The 14,345-nt window shown below is 36.8% G+C and overlaps 1 protein-coding gene across 38 annotated transcripts in view; it reads right to left on the bottom strand.

Annotated features, from left to right (window-relative positions):
- NRCAM (neuronal cell adhesion molecule) overlaps positions 1-14,345 on the bottom strand; it is a 154,655-nt gene that overhangs the window by 109,754 nt on the left and 30,556 nt on the right. For 37 of the 38 annotated variants that reach the window (XM_039570620.1, XM_039570603.1, XM_039570613.1 and 34 more), the window contains exon 2: positions 545-640. The exons of the other annotated variant lie outside the window; for it this stretch is intronic. The gene's annotated coding sequence lies outside the window, so the exon portion shown is untranslated. The remainder of the gene's footprint in view (positions 1-544; positions 641-14,345) is intronic. 38 annotated transcript variants of the gene reach the window in all.

The raw sequence follows: 14,345 nt of genomic DNA, 5'->3' as shown, positions 1-14,345 counted from the left end.
GCTGAAAGAGTTATGCAATGCAAACACAAGAGCAGGAAGGGGTTCAAGGGGGATTGGGAAAAAAATGTTAGGACATAAACCATGTGAACAAAGATTTCAGAATGTCCCCATCTCTAAATCAGTGGTCTATGCTAGAAGAAAAAACTTCCAACGTTTGGTCCAATATTTCATGTTCCTTCTAAGTCCATTATTCCAGACTCACTATTTCACTAGTTGACTTGCCCCAACACCTTTTCTCTCCAGTAAGGAACATCAGAGATGATTAAGGCTACATGCACTTATGTGAAACTATGAAATACTTTTAGCTGCTTTTCTAGTTAATGTATTTTGATATGCTCTTCAGCTAAAATCTGAGCTGAAATTTAAAGAAAAAATACATAAATCACATACATGAAGAACATGTTATATGACTATCCTGGATAATAATTAATAGAAACTAAATTGAAAGATAGAAATTTAAGTGATAGAAAATCAATGCCAGCAGTTTGGGGTTTTTTCCCCAGTTAGAATGGGAAAATAAAATTTAGAGGGAAAATTATCTTACCTTTGCACAAATAACTTCTGAGAAAGTTGGTCTCTCTCTTTACTTTTCCTTCTTTTCTTATGTCCTGTATGACAGGTCTTTATGTTACTGCCTTGCCTGAAAAAATAACATACAACCTGAAATATTTATAGAGGCAAATAATGATATTCACTCTTAAATTACAACAAATATTTCATATATGTCTTGATAAAGCTGCAATACCAAATTAAGGCAAATGAAATGGTATTTTAATAGAAACTAATTCATATAGGTTGGGCCAAAGAAAAAACAAGAAGCATTAGAAACAAAAGCAGCTCCCTAGGTTTCAAAGTTGTGTTTTGCATTTAGCTCTCCAAAATAGCTGCTTGCATCAGATCAAACAGGAGCAACCATAATTTATTCAGGTTCAGGGCACCATTAGTGATAAACCAGTCAGTGCTTCACAAAGCTTGAGCATGACAATTAGGAAGCCTAACCACAGCTTTCCAGTGTTCAGCAACCCAACTTAAGGCACAGTGGGTACCTCAGGACTAAACACTTCAGTGCTCTTTGTGCTACAGGTGCCCAAGATTCTAAAGACATTCACTGGAAGAGTTGGTAGCAGCTAACAGCACGCCTCTGTTGCAGGAAAATATCCGGTCACAGACAGCACTTGCCCAGAAAGAGAGGGGTTTGACTTAAGGGCAATTTGTAATTTGTCTTAACTCCCACTTTATAGGAGAATATCCTAAATTCTAGTGGAAGGATGGGACTCACATCCCCCACTTCCCTCTTCCACCAAATTAAAAGCACAAAACAAAGAGAAGACAGCAGGAGAGGTTTGTTTTGAATTCGGCTGCTACCTTCTTCATTTATTGACAAGATTTCTGCACCCAGTTCCTCTCATCTCATACTTTTTGTTACTTTAACCTATTTTAAACACATTTAATGTTTTGTTGAGAACAAGTTGCCTATCTTTCCATGGTAGTGCATATGTGGAGTTGAACTTTCAAATAAGCAAGGTTCAAGAAGGACAAGGAATTTTGCAAGTGAGCTTCAAAAACTTTCTGAGGACTCCCCTTACAGTCTTTTATCCTTAATATGTTGCTCATCTGCAAACTCAGCTATGCTTGCCACTATATGCAGTCCTTACTTCAGTGAACTAGTGATGAACTGCAGAGAACGGCAACAAATTAGCACCACTGCAGAACTTGGTATTTTGTGTCCTATACATAAAAGAATATACATTTTACTTGTAGGAAAGGAATTTAAAGTTCCTTGTGTACTCTTAACTGAAGATTGGCGCTGTTTTGTAGAGTAAGCCAGGAGAGATTGCAACATCTCATTTTACAAGGATGATACAGGAAGATCAGTTTAATTTCTCATCAAACTGATAATTCAATCATACAATTTCTTTCCATATACTTTTAAAAGCCTTTTTATTGTTATGTTGGCCTGCCAGTTGGCAAAACCTCAACTGTTGACTAGAACTCTCATGGAGATGTTTCTTTCAGAAACAAACAACACTTCTCATAAACTGCTTTTTATCATGCTCTTCCAAAACAACTTGTTGCTCTTACATAATAAAACACTGGAAACAATACATTATCTTAGTAACGTCAGGAGTTTTGGCATACATGTATGATTTATTCCACTGGGGTGAAATTCACGTAGAAGGTTTGCTTCTTTGCCTTAATCTTTATTCAGGCACTCAAATCACTTCCAACCCCCCGCCTCTATATTCAGCTGGAAAAGCTGCCTGCAAACCAGCAGGACCTGGATGAGCCAAAGTCGACAGAGAACTTCCATTCAGCAGTGCTACATGTGTGCAGCTCCTAACTGACCACAGCACAGCCTGACAGTGATCACACAGATCCCGTTATACCAAGGCAACAGCTACATCCACCCTGCTATTCACGCTGCTTCCTGGCTGGTTCAGACTCTCCTAGACAAAACCTGAGTGTGCTTTAGGGAACATTCCAGCCTGAAGAACCCTTCCAAACAACAGCATGGGTAAGACTTAACAAAAGTCTTAACTAAACTTGCTTTACGTTTTGATTCTCCACTCTTGACAGCCCTGCAATTCTCACGTTCCAGGCACTGCATCCTCATTTGCAGCCTCCACCTGTCTCCATGGGACCCACCTGAGCAGACCCCAGGATTTACAGTATTAGCCTGTAACATCATGACTTTGATAGGCTGCAACACAGCTCCCACTGTTCCAGGTACTCCAAACTAAAAGACACCAGCTACTTATCAGGGCTGCAGGAACACCACAGCATCCAGACCACACTCAGATTATAGCCAGCCTTCTTTTCTAAGACACTAATTTTCTAAAGCATTAAAATGCAGATGTGGCCCAGCCCTTGCCAACCAGCCTGCCTTGATGACGGGAATTTGTCCTTGCCTTCTTGTTTTTGCCATTTAAGAACATCTGTAGCCTCAAGGGCATTGTTTAGAAGTTAGACATGTTCTGAAACCCAGGGATGACTTGCATAAGACCTCATACATTGCAGAAAACTACAACTCTGTTAACACTGTGGACAATCTTATCCAGAATTCTAACATTCACTAAAAGAATGGGAAGAACCACGTAGGAAAGAAAAATCAAGGAGGAGGGTAGAATGATGGTTCTAAAAAAAGTCCATAGATTAGATGAAACATGTTTTAAAATTTATGAGACATATTTGGGGTCTTATAATTTGCTTGGTCAGTAGCATATCGTGGAAATGTAAAGCACACTTTTTAATCTTCCACACCTGACATTATGCTTACTGCATACTTATTTGTTAAAAAAATCATGAAATAACTACAATTTACATAGTATGGCTGTTTTTCTTGTGAAAGTGTTGATAGATTTCAGGGAAGCTAAATTTAGAAAAAGAAATACATCGATTCCAATAGATAACTATGCAAAAAGTTCAAATGTGAAAAATTCAAAATACAAAAAAATCCATTTTTATTTCATAATCTGATTGGCTAAATGGTTTTACATAAAATGTACTCAAAAATAGTCTACAAAATGTCAAGACACTTTAATATTTTTAATGTAACCTTAAAAAGCAGTAGTGAGACAATATGCAGCTTTGTCCTAAAATTAAAAATGTATCTATATACACATATATAAAATTCAGTTTCAGTTTACTTCACAATATTGTGGGAAGTTCTTTAACATAAAATACTTGCTTTGTAATATTTAGTGTATTTAAGCAAAGTTTTATGCAATCCAGTACTGCAGAGCTCCATTGTTCACCCTCATGTAACTTCTTCTTTCAGAGCTAAGGATTAATGAGGAGCTCTCAGAAAAGGAAAAACCACTCTGGCTGGTTGATGAGGGCAATAATCCATCTTGCTCTCATATCTATCTTATTTCTGGGTGTGCTCAACCCCAGATGATTCTGACAAAGTAATAATGGAAAAAAATACACTGGAAATACAACAAAAGTAGCTTTCTGTTTTTTCATTTCTGATACACACATCCTCATGAAGACACTTCCTACAGTGAGTAGTCCAGCCTAGATTACATTAACAACCATACAAACCACGCCCAAATGTTACGCATATTATACAAATCAAAACAGAATACAGATTTCATCTGATCTTTAATATATTGCAAAGTCATGCCCTTCCTTCATGGATACAAATTATACCTCATTCTTTCAATTCCTAGACTATTAACCAAAGTTGAATGTTTCAGTAAGTTACATAGCGTGGGTTTACTCTCCTGTTCAAAGTTATAACCTGAATTTTTTCCATTCCAATACATCAAACTAACTAACTAATACTAAGGTACATAAATGTCAACTATTTGAGTGATTGAGAAGTACCAGGATAGAAAAGGGAATTCAGCTATTACCTTGTGCATGTAGCTATACAGCTGTCTTGGTCCTCTTCCTTTTTTGGTGGGTTACTTTTTCCTTTCTTTCTGTTAGTAAGTGGTAAGAATTTGTACCATACTCCCCTTCATGTTGCAAACTTGACAAAACTCTGGTGCTAAGCCCTGCTGTTGCTGGCCTGTGTGCAGGGGCATGTACAAGAGGAACCGTTTCCAGCAGCCCGTCGCTTTGTCCTCGGCCCTCCCAAGCTTCTGTGTGATCAGCACAGGCTTTGTGGCCATACAATAGGGGTTAAACACTTCCCTGTATTTATATAAAAGCAGAGCTAAATCTGCTTAGCTGCATGAACCTTTTAATAAAATTACGCTCATGCTATTAGGGCATTTTTCCATTTGTTTGGTTTTTTTAAGAGTAATTAAAAATTAAAAAACCAAAACATATATATACTTTTTTTTTTCATTATATGCAGAGCATAGAAAATGCAATCAACATTATTATTCAGATCTTATATTATCCACAATTTCCTTCTAAGCAACTACCTGCGACTTGCCTATTTACTTCAAGATATAGTTTCATTTTTCCTTTACATTTATTTTACTTGATGACTTGCCAGTGGAACAATCCTCTGATCTCCAACAGTGAGACAGATCATTGCAAAAAATACAATCTGTACTCAGTGGGGAAATTCCAGTGTAAGGAACAGAATTTAAATGTACTGAGAAATAAAGGAAAACATTTTAAAGAGTAAAACGTGCTTGCCCACAGTCCTAAAGACACTGATTTCACACATGACATAAACCTCTGGACCACCCTTGCTTTCCAAGGAACTACCTTGAAGCAACACTGGTACTGAACACTAGCATTTTTTTCAACTCCTAAAGAAAGAAACACTATTTAAAACCCCTCTGTTTTGCTCTGTTACAAATCCAGGTTTTTCTATTTGTTCTTTTGGTTTGGTTAGTTTTTTGGTTGGTTGGTTGGTTGGTTTGGTTTTGGGGGTTTTGGTTGGGTTTTTTTTTTGGTTGGTTTTTGATTGTTTGGGTGTTTTGTTTCGGGTTTTGGTTTTTTTATTTTCTGTTTGGTGGCAGGGGGAGGGGGGGTTTGGTTGGTTGGTTGACTTTTTAAGTCCAGTTAAAACATTTCTAACTTTAAGGGCTTTGCATCTTTTCATAGGTAGCAGTATGAATTTTGTCAGCCTCTATTTTCACCAGCATCAGTTCAGAACAATAACCTTATCTGGTCCTTTGAAACCTATTCCGTTTTCAAGGCTTCTTAGAACAATGTTTTTCCTCACAAAAGCATGAGCTATGCTTAAGAATCTACTTCAAAGCAGACTGCCAGTGAGGTTCAGTAATGACTGCATCCACCTGAACTCTTAAACTTGCCAAAATAGAACCAGAGTATCCTAACTTGAACTCTCACTTCATGTATGTGTTATGATTCTAGAGCTGTAAACACTTAGCTGAGAAGGATAAAAAATCAGAGGCTAATTACCATTACAGGCCAATAATTTTTTATGTGAAAATTTATCATCAAATAATATAGTGTTGATTAGGCAAAGCCTCTGCCATTCAGTTACTAATCTTTAACTGCACATTTACAGCTGTACATTCAAACAACAGCTGACATGAAACTGTAAATAAGCAGCTACTTACCATGCCACAAACATGGCACAATATTAATCTGTTATTTTTACTTAGTAACATTTATTTCTCGCAAAAGCTCAATTCTCAAAATAGCTATTTTCATGGTTTCAATCATTCTTTCCAAAATGAAGTCCCAGAAGAAAACTATTTGGGTAATGCAGTAGCTTAACTATTTGCTCCCCTCTGCCTCTGACAGCATATTGTATCAAGAAATCAGCTCATACATAACTGATTGACCAGAGTTTTTGTGTTTAACTGAGTTTAAGCAGAAATTGTCCTCTGAATTTTAGAGCTGAATGATGGAGGGGCAGGGCTCATTTTGTCATCTGGTTGACCAAGCCTAATCAGGATTATTTCTGCACACTGCTTCACTACAGCTGTAGATCCATTAAACACTAAATGCTCCAGAGGGCCATTCCCCCTCCGCTTCCCACTGCGACTCCCACTTTTCAGACAGTAGCAACTCAGTGGGCTACTCAAAACACTCAGAAAATGGAGGTGCTATATGTAATGGACAGCTCAAAACCCATAGCAAAATCTGTCACTTGAATGTTAGGACAGCAGCTATCATAATAAAACAGGCTCTTTGTGATGGAGACTTAAAAAGAAGCCTTTGAACCGGTTCCTTCACTTCTCAATACATTTTTATTAGGAGAAGGTTTTCATTCACAATAGCTATTTTTTCTTCAACAGAAATAATCATGTCTGCCTCTGGAAATGTTCACTGAGATATGCACTTTTTTTTTGGTAATCATAATATTACCCTTGGCATGTTGGTTTTTTTTTTTACATCTTAGTACCAATTTAGCCTCAGGAAGCTTTAAACTAATACAGCCATTAGGAACAACTTAGTGCACAATTTACATATTAACAAAACTATTTTTTAACCTCTTGAACTATTTAAGCTGAAAAAAAACTGATGTGCACATACAGCACACAATTCCTTACTTTGAGATCTGCTTGTCAGAAAAGACAAAAACAGATTCTGAGAAATATCTAGGAACTGTATGATGACACTAATCATTCATCTATCTTTTTTTTCCCTGCATTTTTGGCTTTCCTTTCCAAACGTCCTCAACTCTTCCCAGACATACGATAATACTCAGGAAAAGTAAAAAAATCATTTATGCTTTCTGAGGTCAAAGTCACATTCCCATCAAAATTTAGGTAGCGCAATACTCATCTGAGACCTTCAAGCAGCTCAAGAGCTAAGCTCATGGTGGAGTTTAACCCCAGACACAGGCTTTGAACTATGGTTGGTTGGACTGGGCAAACACATATGGGATCTGTAACTCTAGAAATGCAGCAGGGGTCACAATTACTCAGGAATGGGGCACAGGAACACCCAAAATAAAAGCTGCTTGCGCAGTTAGGTTAGGGCAATGAAGAAGATAGCAGATTCACAATCATAGTACGATAATAAAATGGGCTGGTTCTTTTACCTGTTACTTTGTACACTGAATGTTTTAAAAGCTTCTGTATGCCTAACAGTTAAAACTGAAGTCATGTCAATATTACAATTTTTAGAGTATAGACTTCAGTATTGAAAGGTACTCCATTAAGTCTTCCGGCTTGTTCACATGACCAAGATGGTATTTCAATTTGCTGATCACACCAGAACTGAGATTAGGTATACTGGACCATATCACTATTACTACTACTGTTTGTTTGAAAAGCAAGAGGCAAAATATTTCCATTTCCTTAAAGGAAAGACTTAAGGGACTTAAAGAAATGCATAGCCTTGCTTTAGCTTTGTTCCTTGTACCTGTTTTGATAGATTCATCTTCTCTTTGTCGTGTTTTTGCATATACAAACTTGATTTTTATTTTTTTTTCATTTTCCACCTTCAATTTCCTTTACTTCACCAGTAAAGTTTTCAGCAATCATAATTTTATGTGCAAAAATTTCCAGTTTCTTTATGAAAAATGCCTTTATGATTGTGGAGTCTGAAAATACTTTAAAGTGGAGATGACATTCAAAAAGACAGCTTCACAGGCATAACAAGATACGCAACATGACTATTCACTGTCACCTGTGTATCCTTATCCCAAAAAGTCAACCCAAGTACTTGGGTTGGGATGTGAATTTTAAAGAGTATGTAATAAGTTAAGTGATATTACAAAGCAAAAATTGTGAAGAGCAGGATCCTCTAAGGATTTTAGGATTTATTTATTTACTTTAAAACTTCATCATAACCATTGCTACTGGTTTTAAGCTGTTAACTACTGAAATTTCATGGATGCACTTTAATTAAACCCATTGCTGTTGCTCTCTCAGTAATAATTTATTCTTTTTGTGTTTTTTCCTACAAACAACAGGATGCTCTATACATGAACACAGCCAGTTACTTCTTAGCAGTCACCAGCATATTATGGTAGGTAAAGAAGGTTAATTAATTTTTAACTAGACCTGAATAACTATACTTTGTTCCAAAATTATTGTAGCATGTATGTCCTGATTATAATTCTTAGACTTTTGTCTCCTTTCTAAATTCTCCTGAAGTTCATTGTACCAGCCAAAGCCGACTATTTGCCAGCTACAGAAAATCAATTCTCAAACACTCTGGGGATGCACTTATACAGGTTCCATTTCTCTTAATCCTTTACAGGGAGAGCCTTTGTTCACATACATAAGGCACATACGCTGTTTATCACGCAGAGAAGTTGCCAAGGAGTGTGAGGTTTCCCAGAAGTGACCCTAGCATGGCTGACTGAGAAGAGTCCTCTTCAAATAACTCAAGGTTCAGTCACTTTATTATTTTACCAGCACATCCAGCTTCGTATTGTACACGGGCTTTTTTATGTTTCCATGCTACTTTTTAATGAGGAAGCTCCATAGTAAGATGCACAGCATTAACTTTAATTATACTAAGATTTTCTCTACTACTGTTCTCCATCCCTTTTCATAGTGGAACAAATGCTTTGCCCTTCCTCTTTGTGCACAATGAGTGTCCTTGACTGCTGGATGCCTAAAGCCGTTTAAATACATAGGTCACAGAAATGCAGTGTAAGTGTAGACAAATGTGCACTTCCCAACCTCAGGATGAGGAGATTTATCAGCAGCTAGAAAACCCATTGCAGCTTCAGGAACAAAACGGATTTGCTGGTGCTGTAGTGCCCATAGGTAACTACAAGTTACTGAAACTAGAGGCATCAAATGCATAGCCTAAATGAATTTACGTAAACTACACATCAAAAAAAAAAAAAAATTAAACAGAATCAAGCCTGGGCAAGAAAGGGAAGAGGATAAAAGGAAGAAGATGACAGCTACAAAGTGAAGTTAGAATCTTGACTCTGCAAAAAAAACCAAACCAACCAAACAGGAACACAAAATGAAAAGCACCTGATCATTCAAACAGGCAAACAAAAAATCCCAACAAGACAGAACCAAGATGCTGGCATGTGCAATTTTAAGTTCATTCTCAAGGGAAGGAAAAAGATTGATAAAATTGAGTCTTCTTTGGATGTAGAAATCTTTTTGGGATGCCTCAGCTGTCCAAGAGTTTTTTTTTTCTTGATAAGGCACATGTTGTTTGAACTTCTGCATGTGATATACATGCTGTACCAGAGCCTGCACCACCCAAAGAGAATCTGGCTGGAATGGAGGCCACGTTCAGCTGCTGATATTCCTCTGTCCACCCTCATCTACCATCACACATAGAAACACCCAAATTATCAGTGCCTTAAACTTTACTTGAATGCTCCCTATCTACCATTCTTTCTCTGTATTGTTTTGACAGAATTTAGAAGCTGTCTGCTTTAATTGTGTCAATAACTTGACTGACAACTTTAAACTAAGTTTAGCCACCTGAAACTCCTAAAGGATTGTTTTCAGTACATACATACAGAGCATGCCAAGCATACAAAAGAACTGGGCTCCCCAAAGCACTGGCACAGCTGTAATTTTCTTTTAAATAACAGCAAGAGGGACGTGGTGTATGGCAGAGCTTTCTCCTTTACACTGAGCAGCACTGGCTGTGGCTCACCCAGTCTTCAGCACTTTGCCCCTCAGTGTCACAGCTTGTGTAGAGAGACCGAGCAGATAATCTCTCCCCCTTGCAGATTACATCTGAGGAACATATTGAAGTGAAAAAAGACTCTCTTTTCTACCCCTTTGTCCTTGCTATACAAAGATCCTAAAACAGGATGAATAGTGATTTTCCTCAGAGATAAACCATGGGAGCTTGCATCTACTTAGCAAAAAGATACATTTTATCTCAAGACTCTCCTCCAGCAAGTATTGCTGATAAGCCTGTTTGTTGGAAAAATCTGTAACAATTCTTCCAGCAAGATTCAAATAGAAGATCTTCATTCAGGAAAAAACCAGCACTCAGCAGGAAAGCAGTCTTAATAAAAAACCAGATGGAGACACCTCCTGATTCTGTGCCAGTCTCGCTGTGTCCCAGCTCTTCCCAGTGCCCACTGCTGGACCCAGAGGTGGCCCTGAGGCACCACTGCTGTGCACAGCTGGAGCGGCACAAAGTAGGGAGGGGAACGGGGAGCTACACACAATACCCCTGTGAACATACACACCCACAATGGGCACAGTTGCTGTGGCATGGAAGCCCCATTTTGATAAATTTGACCATTTTCAAAAGGGAGAGGTTGCACATAACTGCATTTCTGGGCTTCATCTTCCACAAACTTTCACTTCAAACCTGGTTTCTATTTCTGAGACTAAACCATGAACATTTATCCTGAAAACACACACTAAATTGCTTTCAGGTTTAACTTCTTAAACATTGCAAGTTTTCCACTATGGCAGAGCCCTTTCATACTACACGATTAAGACTTTAAGGTCTCAATTTTAAAAAGACTTTTTGTCACTCTTCTGATAGGCAAATTAATTTTCATGACTACTGATCTAGAATGAATATCAACTGTTGACCTGGATATCAAAAAAAATACTCAAAGGCTTGAAACCATTCCTTGCTGCAGTCCAGTCAGAACTACATTTGATTTTAAATACATTTGAATAATTTGGCATTACTTATGGCAATAGGACATTTGATATTTTTCTTTGTAATTACACTTGTGATTTCAAAGTATTGTCTCTAGATGTGCCATTCACATCTTCACAGACTACGTGTCATTAATATCCTGTAAGTTGTCAAATGCTTTACTGTAGCAACTAACTTTGCTGAATTTGAGTTGCATGAATAGAACAAGTATTTCATTTTTATAGTAGCCACTGCAGGAACATTAAGCAGGAGCCACACAAGCATAATAGCTTCTTCACATCTGCAATGACAAAAAATTGAACTATTTTTATTTCCTTTAAAGACAGTAAAACTGTATGGCAACAGAGGTGAAGTAAGCAATAAAATCACTCATTCAAAAGATAGTTTCAGCAAGAAAATACATTATGCAAATACTAGCAGTGGAAGAAGAAAGTAGCATATAGGTAGGATTCATGTTGAAACAAAGTCATTATTAAATAATATGGAATTTTTATTAAAATAATTAACATCATATTCATTATAGCCAAATTACCACACATCCAAACTCACAGCTGGCTCAGTTTTTGATTTGCATGCATTGCATGATTTTTGTCTCCTCTACAGTAAGAAATTAAATATTCACACACATATAGAAACTGGCTTTATCACTGCTTTAAAACCCCAAAAAAGTTTTGCCCTTAATAGTTTTTCCTTACTTCACACATTTGTCAAATGACTTCCTAGAGGATTTAAAAAAAAAACACCACAACTAGAAATCTCTACAAGAACCTGAACTTTGCAGACGCCTGTTTTGCAGTTGTCAAACAACCTGATGAGCAGCAGATGCACCTCTTTTTTCTTAGCAGCTTAGATAGGAAAGGTGTTTGGAATCACTTCTGCACATAGGAAGCCGGAGCTGCCAACCATCCAGTTCCGTTATTTATTAACTGCCTTTGTACAGCAAACCTGGTTTGTAGCAGCCAGAACGGCTGCATAGACAAAACTGGAGCAGCTGGAAGAATGGCACAGCTGTAACTCTGTGACACCAGCAGGTACAGTTTGTTGGATCACCTCCTGAGGCCATGTAATCGCTCTGCAATAACACAGTCTCCTCCTTTCATTAGGAGTGTATGACACAAGTCTAAAGGTTTCAAATTATTTTACTTTTCAGTTGTAGAAGGAGGAATATAATTTACATATAATTTCTATATTTAAATACAATCAATTTATAGCACTTCTTTGCTTACCAAATTGTATGCCATATACGCAATTGCAAAATAGCTACCTGTTTTACAAACTCAGTGGAAATCTCCATCTGCAGGACAGGTTTTACTTATACGAGAGCCTGCAGCTCTGTTTTCCAAATGGCTATACCCAGGAAACCAATGCACTTCCAGCAGGTGCTTGAGGTAAATGTGCTGTGTTCTCTTCCAAAAGTGCAGACAGCACATGCACCTAACAAATGCAGCCTCATGGCTCAAATGGCAATGAATTTACAATATACAGAGTAATCAAATGTGAACTCAGAATGTAAGGGGTTTGTCTTTGAGGGGCTTCTAAGGGCATGGCTAAAATTGATGCTGTTTTATTCAGTGTACTAATATTAGTCTCTATTTTGACACACAAAGAAAAATCATGGTATAGAAGGGATCTGTAAACACCCCGTTAAAGCCTGAATATCCACTCATCACATACTCTCCTAATTTACTTCTCCATATTAAAAAAAAAAACCAGTTTCAATGAGTTATACTTCTTCCCAGCAACCTTCAAGTATTTCTCTAACTTCACAATTTACTGGAAAAATCTGACATGTAACTTTAATCTGACCTAATTATTTTAGCTATACTACTATGGTCTGTGGATATCAGTATATGTTATTCATCTTTCCTGAAAGCATGATGATAGAGATGTTACCTCATTTTTAAACTAGGAATATTTTGGCTCAGGATCTGTGATGTGAAATGCCAACTTATGATTAACCCAAGTCTTACTGAAATTCTGCAAAACATATTTGGAAACTTCCTTAGAAAACACAGCCTATTAAAAATAATGATTTAGACTCAAAACACTGAAAACATTTCTTTTTCATCTTAAGTAAGAGATTATTCAAGTGGGCCTCTTGACTTGGCAAATAAGCTTTTAGCAATTCTTTTCTACAAACACAGAAATAAAAATCTGTTTTCACTTTGCTAAGCTTCAGGGGTTTTTGTTTGAAAATATACTTAAACCTAAAATTAACCAGTTAACATATTAATTATTTTAGCTACTATTTCATTTTACTTTAAAGAACACTAAATTTTATTAGGATGTACATAAAAGGATGATTATGGAAAAAGAAAGACTGGGGACTTGAAGACATATTAAATAAACCGGTAAATAAAATCAAAAGTATATTTTATCCTGCTGTTGCTGTAGAACTGTTTTCCAATTGCAAATCAGTTTGTTTTTATTTTCTGCAGTTGCCACAATGTCACAGTCTGTCTAGGATAATCCATCAGAACAGCCAGTGGTGGTATACATGTACAGTTCTCCCTTTTCAGAAAAGAAAAAATACTTGGGCAACAAGCAACAAACAAGTTTAAAAACATACTTCTACTCTCAAAACACTACAAATAGCAAGAGAATAAGTGTATACGAATGACAAAGCCAAATCCAAGATGGGAACTGGAATTCAAACAGGTCAAAGGAAGAAAAAAACAACAAGGAAACAAATAGTGTAAGAAAAAAAAAGGCACTGCAGGTTCTTTAAAAGGATTTACAGGCATATATTGATTGAGGTTAACACTGAGTACTACCAACTGACTTTGAAGCACTAAGGTATTTTTAAAACACACAGCAAGTTAAAGCTGTGGCATTATTAACATTTAATGTTGTTTTGACTTTAAACACTGACAAGATGTCTGCTTTACCAAAATAAAAAATTCATTAAAGAACTCTTTTAAGATAGAGATTCAGGTTTAAAGCATGGAGTGCAAAACTTTCAGCTTCCAGTTCCTGAGGACATTTGAAGAATTGTGTCTTCATGCCAATTACAACACTAGTAACTCAATGATAATATCTGCATTAAAAAAAAATAAAATTGTAAGTCAAAATCAAAACCTATTTTGAAAAAAAATCTTGATAAAGTAATGATGCCTTTTGATAATTTAAGAATGTCATTGTCATTCTGGTTTTATGTTTAAACTGAAAAAGAACAAAACACACTGAAGCCTCATGCTAAGGGTAGTTCTGTTACTTACAAAGGCCTGACATCCTTCCCGTAACCTGATAAATGATGTTGAACTTGGATTAACTTAGGTGACAAACAGCTGAGTAACAGGAACTGTCAGTTGAAGAAAAGAAATAGTCCCTCATACCTTCTGTGTTAATATGGAAGCTAATAAAATTCAGATGTCCAGAAATGTAAGTGAAGTACAAGAACC

The sequence above is a fragment of the Corvus cornix genome, chromosome 1A (genome assembly GCF_000738735.6).
Source record: "Corvus cornix cornix isolate S_Up_H32 chromosome 1A, ASM73873v5, whole genome shotgun sequence".
Lineage (NCBI taxonomy): Eukaryota > Metazoa > Chordata > Aves > Passeriformes > Corvidae > Corvus > Corvus cornix.
Note: the sequence above shows the minus strand (reverse complement) of the source record. Positions and strands in the feature narration are given on the sequence as shown.